The sequence below is a fragment of the Nannospalax galili genome, unplaced genomic scaffold, assembly GCF_000622305.1.
Source record: "Nannospalax galili isolate Female #2095 unplaced genomic scaffold, S.galili_v1.0 scaffold528, whole genome shotgun sequence".
In the NCBI taxonomy this organism is placed as follows: domain Eukaryota; kingdom Metazoa; phylum Chordata; class Mammalia; order Rodentia; family Spalacidae; genus Nannospalax; species Nannospalax galili.
The window spans coordinates 3,411,020-3,419,430 of NW_008359681.1; the positions used below are offsets into that span (position 1 = coordinate 3,411,020).

The 8,411-nt window shown below is 37.0% G+C and overlaps 1 protein-coding gene across 1 annotated transcript in view; it reads right to left on the minus strand.

The window, feature by feature from the left end:
- Hs6st3 (heparan sulfate 6-O-sulfotransferase 3) overlaps nt 1-8,411 on the minus strand; it is an 844,070-nt gene that overhangs the window by 584,853 nt on the left and 250,806 nt on the right. The window lies entirely within an intron of this gene.

Consider the following 8,411-nt stretch of genomic DNA (forward strand, 5'->3'; position numbering starts at 1 on the left):
TGATGATTACTAGTCACAGTTGGTTATACTCGGATCCTTAGTACCTGAGTATGGATATAAAGTCATCAGGTAGATTTCACTGGTAATGTTTATTTTTAAATGTCAAATATGTCCTGAATCAAACAAAGACAATTTGACTTTACCAAATTGTTTTATTAAAATTTGCCTCGTAAAAATAAAATAAGGGGGCTGGAGAGGTGGCTCGGAAGTGAAGATCTCTGGCTGATCTTGCAGAGGACCTGGATTCAATTCCCAGCACCCACATGGCAACTAACAACCGCCTGTAACTGGTTCTAGAGGAATCTAATGCCCTCTTCTGACCTTGGCAGGCATTGCATGACATGGGTACACTTACATATATGCAGGCACTACAGCCATACACAGAAAATAATAATAATAAAATAGAAAAATAGAATAAGCAGATTATCATTGATTTTCATGCAGAGATATTGAATCAATTCCAAAAGGTAAAATTAATTGCTGTTTTAAAGTAGTATGAGCCTTCAAATATATAGATTTCTCTGATTTCTGAAGACTTCATGATTCTGGATATATACGAATGTATCCAATCTCATTTTCATAGGGTACAATTCTCAAATCAGTTATCAGGTATTTTATAATACAAGTGGTTCATGATCATGGAACTTGTATTTCAGAAATAAAAATGTATTTTGCATCACAACTCAGCATCTTACAGAACAGCTGTCCATGGAACACCAATGTGTCAAATGCGACAAAGTCATGTATGTGATCATTTACTCAATAAATATTGAATGATATGAGCAAAAATATTCTGTTTTAAAAAAATCATTCACATCTTCATTGACAGTGAATCAAATCAAATCAAATAATTTATACCGATGTCATTGGAATGATATTCCGCATAAATGAGCTCTTCAAAATCAATCATGTTCTTGTTTTTGTTTTGCTAATAGCACTTCTGTCCCAAGTTTTAAGTCATAACAGAAAGCTCCATCACAGCAATGCCTCCATAACTCTTCTAGCACTAGATCAAACATTTTAGGTTCTGAGAACGCACTTGTTAAATAAACACATTTATTTTCTCTTTTCAAAGTCATCAATATTTATACTAAAATTGAAATGTATTTATCAAGACAGGTGTGGTGTCGCATGTTTATAATCCCAGCACGCAGGAGACTGAGGCTGGAGGATTGTTGTGAATTTGAAACTTGTCTGCATTATATAGCGAGTAACCAGGTCTATCAGAACTACTTAGTAAGATTTTGTCTCAAAACAACAACAGAAAGATTTATTATGAAACTAAATTCCAATGAGACACTTCATTTTCTTCCAAAATTTCTTTACTTTCTTCCTAACACATAGATTCTCCTTATTATCACTCAAGAGAAAACCCTATATCTGTCATATCCCTAGACAAATGTAATTTCTTACTGTATGCTGAATATGTATCCTTATATTACAGACAAGTATACCTCTTACCAACTCATTAAAGAAGCTTCTTTTGCAACATATGGAGACTATTACAGACTTCCACAACTGGTCACACACAGCAAATAGGCGTCTGTGAGATGCCCAGCCCTAAGTGACACATCTACAATGGAACTTCTACACTTAAGGCTCATGGAACATAGTGGGAAAGGGGGTAGAGAACTATTAATGCATCTCTCAACTCTTATCAGTGAAGCTTCTTCATGCAATAGAGGGTGGTTAAAACAGAATGCCACAACTGGCCAAAATGTAGAGAATAAGAGGCTGCAGAGTATGTGTCCATGGATAGGACTCCTATATTAAACATCTTCCATTAAACCTTTACCCAGGGTTCAGGGACCATTGAGAGGAGGGGGTAGAAAGACTGCTTACAGCCTGGGGTGGTGGATGACCACATGGAAACAGAGTTTTCCAGGTGACTGGAAACTTGCTCCTATAAACTTAAAACAATGGTGACAGCATGCACAAGACCCATGCAAACTCAAACCAGACAAAAACTCAGCATAGAACTGGGGAAATGGGTGAGAAGTCCCAATATTAGCCGAGGAACTATTGGCAGCTGATCAATGCTTGGGAGAGAGAGAGTTGGTCTTCCTTAAGGGAGTGATGCTAAATAGGTTGAGCAAGCTCCAGTGGATGAACTCATACCAAGGAATATCTGAGAACACAAACTTGACTCAATAGGTCTTAACTTATATGAAAGAATACATGAAATCTTGGGGGGTACAGATAGGGAAAGAGTCTAAATATGACCAAGATGCATTATATGAAATGCACAAAATAAATATATATATTCAATAAAAAAGAAAGTAACATAGGCTGGGCATGGTGGTGCACGCCTTTAATCCCAGCACTCAGGAGGCAGAGGCAGGCGGATCTCTGTGAGTTCAAAGCCAGCCTGGTTCACATAGTGAGTTCCAGGTCAGCAGGGGCTACAGGGAGATCCTGTCTCAAAAAGACCAAAAAGAAAATAACAGTTCTATCTCAAACCTTAGACCATAGCAAGAATGCTGGGAACCCACAGATGCCTCTTTCTTCCTCCTCATCTAAGCACTAGCACTAGGAGGATGTGGCTGAAGGCATCCAGCCTTAACCCTTGTTTCACTAGCTATTCATTTGTTTAACAAACATATATCATAGACTGTTCTGGGCCTGGAAATACATTGGCGAATGGAACACAGAGGACTCGTAGTCTACAGAAGCAGAAAATAAAAGATGTAAAAATACAACATGCTATATTATCAAATACTTAAAATTTAAAAAAAAAACAGGTGGGTCCAAAGGAGATAAATATCTGAGGTAAGAGTTTGGTAAATTTTAAAGAGTATTGGGAAAGACCTCATAGAAAATATAACTTTCTGAACATGTGATGAGAAGAGAAGCAAGGTTAGCAAGCCACATATTAGTCAGCAAGGGTATAGGCCCTGGGGTAGGTAGGCTACAGTGAGACCAGTGAGAAGGTTAGCAGGTGTGCAGCTGAGAGGACAAGGTGGTAGAGGCAACATATGAAGTCTGACATCAAGTCCCTTTAGGTGGACTTTACAGGTCATTGTTATGACTTTAAGCTGTTTTTCCCAGGGAGTTGGGAAGCCACTGGTGGTTCTGAGCAGAAGAGTGAAATGCTCTGGCTTCTATTTTAGTGCTATTACTCTGGCTGCTGTGATGGGACTAGTTCTGAGGATGTGAAGAGAGTCAAAGAAGGAAGGGCACTCTGAAGACTCCTTCCTTCTAATCTAGGCTAGAGGTAATGGCATTTTTTACCAGACCTGAGAGAAATACAAGGAACTCTTAGGTGGGAGCCAGTTGTTGACTCTATGCTCTTTCTATGACAAATGCCTGGAATACTAAATCTATTAAGGGGGTCATTCTCTTGCCACAGTGTCCTTTCTACATTATTTTTTACTATTGTATGAATACATCTCTCTTGCTCCTCATGGCATTCCCTTGGTCATCTGTCTATTAAACACATTAAAACCACTGAGATTCAACCAGTAGCCAAAACAAGATAAGTCAGGCCCTATTCTTGGACCCCTACACACAGGACAAGCTGGATAAATGTCCAATTTATTACTCATTTATTCATCAGACTAGAAAGAAACTCTAAAACCTAACCTTTTACAGGAAAACATAGCTGAATAGGAAACAGAAACATGAAAAGCAGCAACGCAGATAAAGTACCCCTCCTTCCTCTCTGCCAGTGTTTCCACTGACGCTGAGTATCCCTTGCAGCTCTTCTGGCAATATGGTGTATTGAGCTGCATACTTTCCATGCACTTGCTGTGTGGTATTCTGTCTTGTGAGACTGCATCACATCTTTCCTTGCTTTTCTTCCTTTAATCCTTATCCTCAGTTTGCACCTCACAATAAGAGTACACGATCCTTGCCATAGACTCTGCTTCCTGAGAAATGAAAGACAAGATTTCATTCCTTAGCTCAGACCCACCTATAGTTTCCCTTCTACCTTAATGAAATGCTAAAGTCCTAATCACCTGTGAAGCTCCACCTGGCTAGGCTAGTTGTCACCTCTGTGACTTTATCTGTTGCCAGGACACTTGCATCAAAACACCTTGTCAAGCTGTGGACCATTTGTTGTCTCTCCAAACTGTACATCAATATGTTAATATAGATGATTAAGCTTCTTTTAGAATTTTAGTGTTTTAATTTAGGTATTTCAACTAAATTGAATTAATGTTAAATGTGTATAAAGTAGTTGTACCCACTTCTTGTGATTACCAGTAGTGTGAGCTATTGTTTATTAAATAAATCATCTTTCTCTGGAGCAAAATTATCAGCATTATACATTACTTTTGGGGACCAATTTCAGCATATTTAGATTACCAATCTATTTATTTTTGTATGGCTTCTCCTATAATAAAGTTACTACAGTTATTTTATATTATCTTTTGATATCTACTAAGAAAAAAAAATGGCTCATTTTTCCTCTTCTTGTATTATAATTTTTCTCAATTATTCATATTTCCTACCCTTGAGATTTTATTAATTCAAAAAACAACTTAAGATTCTAAATAAAATTGCATTAAGTTTACATATTGGAAAAGACTATCAGTCCTTTTATTTACTTACATATCATTTTATAACTTTCAATATTTTTCATAACTGTATTCATTTAACTTCCGTGACTTTCTTCATAAAATTAAACCTCAGTAACTTACATCCTCATCATTCTTGTGGATAGAACACTTTCCACACTTACATTTCTAAATGACTACTAACAACACAAGAAGGTTTCCTTGAGGCTTAGGATGGTAGTCAAAGTCTTTCGCACACTAGACAAGCACACCCCCACTAAGCTGCATCTTAATACCCTAATATTTATCATATAACAAAGCTCTTTTATAAAATGGCCTTATCATTTTCAGTCATTTTTACCAGCCTTTCTTGGAGTCCCTATGTTTATAAGAAGTATATATAGGGTAATTTTCCTGTTTCTTTGTTTGTACAGCTATCATTTTATTTTCCTTCTGTGCTTATTTTAAACTACAAGATAATGGTAAATAACAGTATGAGAGGGTCTCTCTCTCTCATCTCTCTGTCTCTCTGTCTCTCTCTTTCATGGAAATGGATTTAACATTTTACTCTTTTGGGTAATGTTTACCATGACTTTTAGCAAATAATCTTTATTTTCCTGAAAGTTTTTATGTTTTATGTCCATTTGCCTTAGAATTTTTATTAAGGATGACTGCTAAATTTATTGGATGATTTTTGTAATGAACTATGGATTTTCTCCTTTAATTTGTTGATGTACTGTATTAGTTACTTTCTGTTGCTGTGATAAAATACCATGACCAAAAGCAGTTTAAAGAAGAAAGCTTATTTTGGCTCAAGTGTCAAAGAGTAGAGTCCATAATGGTGCAGGCAAGTTGGTCATGAAGCTGAGTGACCACATCTTCAACCACAAACATGAAGCAGGGCAAGAACTACAAGTCTGAAAACTTTCAAAGTGTTCATCCAGTGTGTGCTTCCTCTAGCAAAAGTCCACCTCCTAAAGGTTCTATATCCTCCCCAAACAGTGCCATCAACTGAAGAGTAAATATTTGAATATGTGAGCCTATGAGGACCATTTCTTATTCAGACCACCACATGCAGTAAAATCTATGAATAAAAGTTCTGGTACCAAACTCATCCTTACAGGCCTAGAATTAACCCTGTTTGGTCATGATATGCTTATTTAATATACTTATGTATTGTTGAATTCCCTGGAAACAGGTTGAGAGAAATGTCCAAAATACATGTTTTAAAAAGAAACATCACCAAAATGAACTATTATTAAAAACTCATTTATAAACAAAGTGAGTTCCAGGCCAGCTGGGACTACAGGGAGACCCTGTCTCAAAAAGTCCTAAAAAAACAAAAACAAAAACCAAGAAGTTCCAATATATTAAAATGTAAAATAAGGGGCTGGATAGATGGCTCAGTGGTTAAGAGCACTTACTACTCTTCCAAAAATCCTGCACTTGGTTCCCAGCACCCACATGGCAGCTAACAACCATTTGTAATTTAAGTTCCAGAGGATCTGACACCTGCTTCTGACCTCCGTGGGCATTGCATGACACGGTGCACTTACATACATGAAGGCAAAACACTTACACACATAAAAGTAATAGTAATAAATAAAATAAAATGTAATGCAAATTATAGTAACAATTTATATACACACATATATATATAAAATATATAGGTATAATATACATATATGTCCATAGCTACAACAAAAGCAAAGGTCAATAATATAGATGGACCCTCAGGGGCTCAGGAGGCTGAGGAGATGGTTTAGTACGTAAAGTGCTTATAGTGCAAGTGTAAGGACATGAGTTCAAACCTCCAGAACCCAATTAAGTTGAACAGAGCAGTGTACCTCTGTAATCACTGTGTCCTACTGTAAGATGGGAGGCAGAGACAAGAGACTCTCTAGAAGTTTGTAGGCCACCTAGCCTAGCATACACAACAGAGAACAAGAAATCCTGTCTCAAGCAGGCAGAAGGCAAGGACTGACATGATCCTTAAGGTTTCCTCTGACCTACAGATGACACCATGATACATGTACACCCACAAAATCTCTCTCTCTCTCTCTCTCTCTCTCTCTCTCTCATGCATACACCACACACACACACACACACACACACACACACACACAAAGATAACATATCTAGAACCTCATATTCAGATCTAGTTCAATTATATTAATGGTGCTCAGGTATCCATCAAATCACGCTTGGAGTTTGTGACAACCGATTTTAGCCCTCCCCATAAGCTCCTGATACAGGAAGCCTAAGAATGTGCATTTCTAATGAGTTACCACATGATGTTAATGCTTTGGGTCCAGGGACTATGTTTTGGAGGTGCCTAAAATATAGTACATAAGGCTTTAAAGTTTAAATTACTTACACATTGATGCTTCATCCTTCATACCTACAAAACAGAGATAACTGTCATTCCTTATAGTACCATCATGACAGTCAAATAAAGCATTCAACACAGAGCCTAACACATAATAAACATTGTTAATTGCCATTATTTTTTACAATAAGTGTAAAGAATAAAGAGAAGGAAGGAAAGGGGAGAAATAAGAGTTAAGAAGGAGCAGGGTTTGGTGGTGCACACATTTAATCCAAGCACTTGGGAGCAGAAGGAGGTGGATATCTGTGAGATCAAGTCCAGCTCTCTACATGGCAAGTTCCATGCCAGCTGAGGCTACAAGGACATTTTGTCTCAAAAGAAACTAAAAAAAGTTAAGAAGTAAGGTAAATATAATACTCAATATGTATTAGCTATTTTCATTTTTAAATATTTTATCTTTATTTTATGTGTATGAGTGTATTGTGTGCATGAATGTAAATGCACCTATGTCATGCAATACCTGAAGAGATCAGAAGAGGGCGCTGGATCCCTTGACACTGGAGTTACAGACAGTTAGTTGTTAACCACCATGTCGGTGCTGGAAATCAAACCCAGACATCTACAAGAGCAGCCAATGCTTTTAACGTGTGAGCCATCTCTCCAGTCCCAACAATTTCCATTTTCAGTTAATATTTAATATACAAAATTAATAGCAAGAAGAATAGGGACTTAACTAGAGTAGAAATGTTGACTTCTCATGAAGTTGAATTTTTTTTAAACACAATAAATTTCAACAAGTAGCTTTAAATTCCCTGAAAATAAAACTGAAATAAACTACTCATGTTACTTAAATTTAATGTTAGGTATTATCCTATTTTATAAGTTTCACTGAATTAGTTTCCACATGCAGTTTGATATTAAGTGGTAGCTTATACCGAGCTATATGTGGGTCATGTGCTTTAAAGATCTTAAAATGTCTCCAAAGAAATAAAGTTCCTTAAGGATCTTAAATTAGTCAAATATTTAAAAATTTAAAATATTACATAAGATTTTCTTGTCTCTTTTCATGGTTGAGACACACAATATAAATCAGATTTATTTCATAGATATTAAATATTTAGAATTAGACCTTAATAAGAAAGATTAATTTTGACTTCTAATTATGACTTGGCCAGGAACTTACTGTATAGAAGCTCTTCTGATTAATTTTATGAGAAAATGTTGGAAATTAGGGGATATGGTGGCTGAGATGACTGTATTATGCTGTGGTAGCAGAGAGTCCTTTTTCCTGCAGACCTCTCCAGAAGCCTAGCCCTGGCAGCTGCCATGGATGATGGTTAAAGTGATTTCTCTTCCAGAACTTCTTCTTTGCTTTGGGTGGCACAGCCTAGCAACTACCACACACACACACACACACACACACACACACACACACACACTCACACACTCACAAACACATTCACACACACACACTCACACACACTCACACACACTGACACTCACACACACACACACTCACACTCTCACACACACACACTCACACACACACACACTGACACACACACACACACTGACACACACGC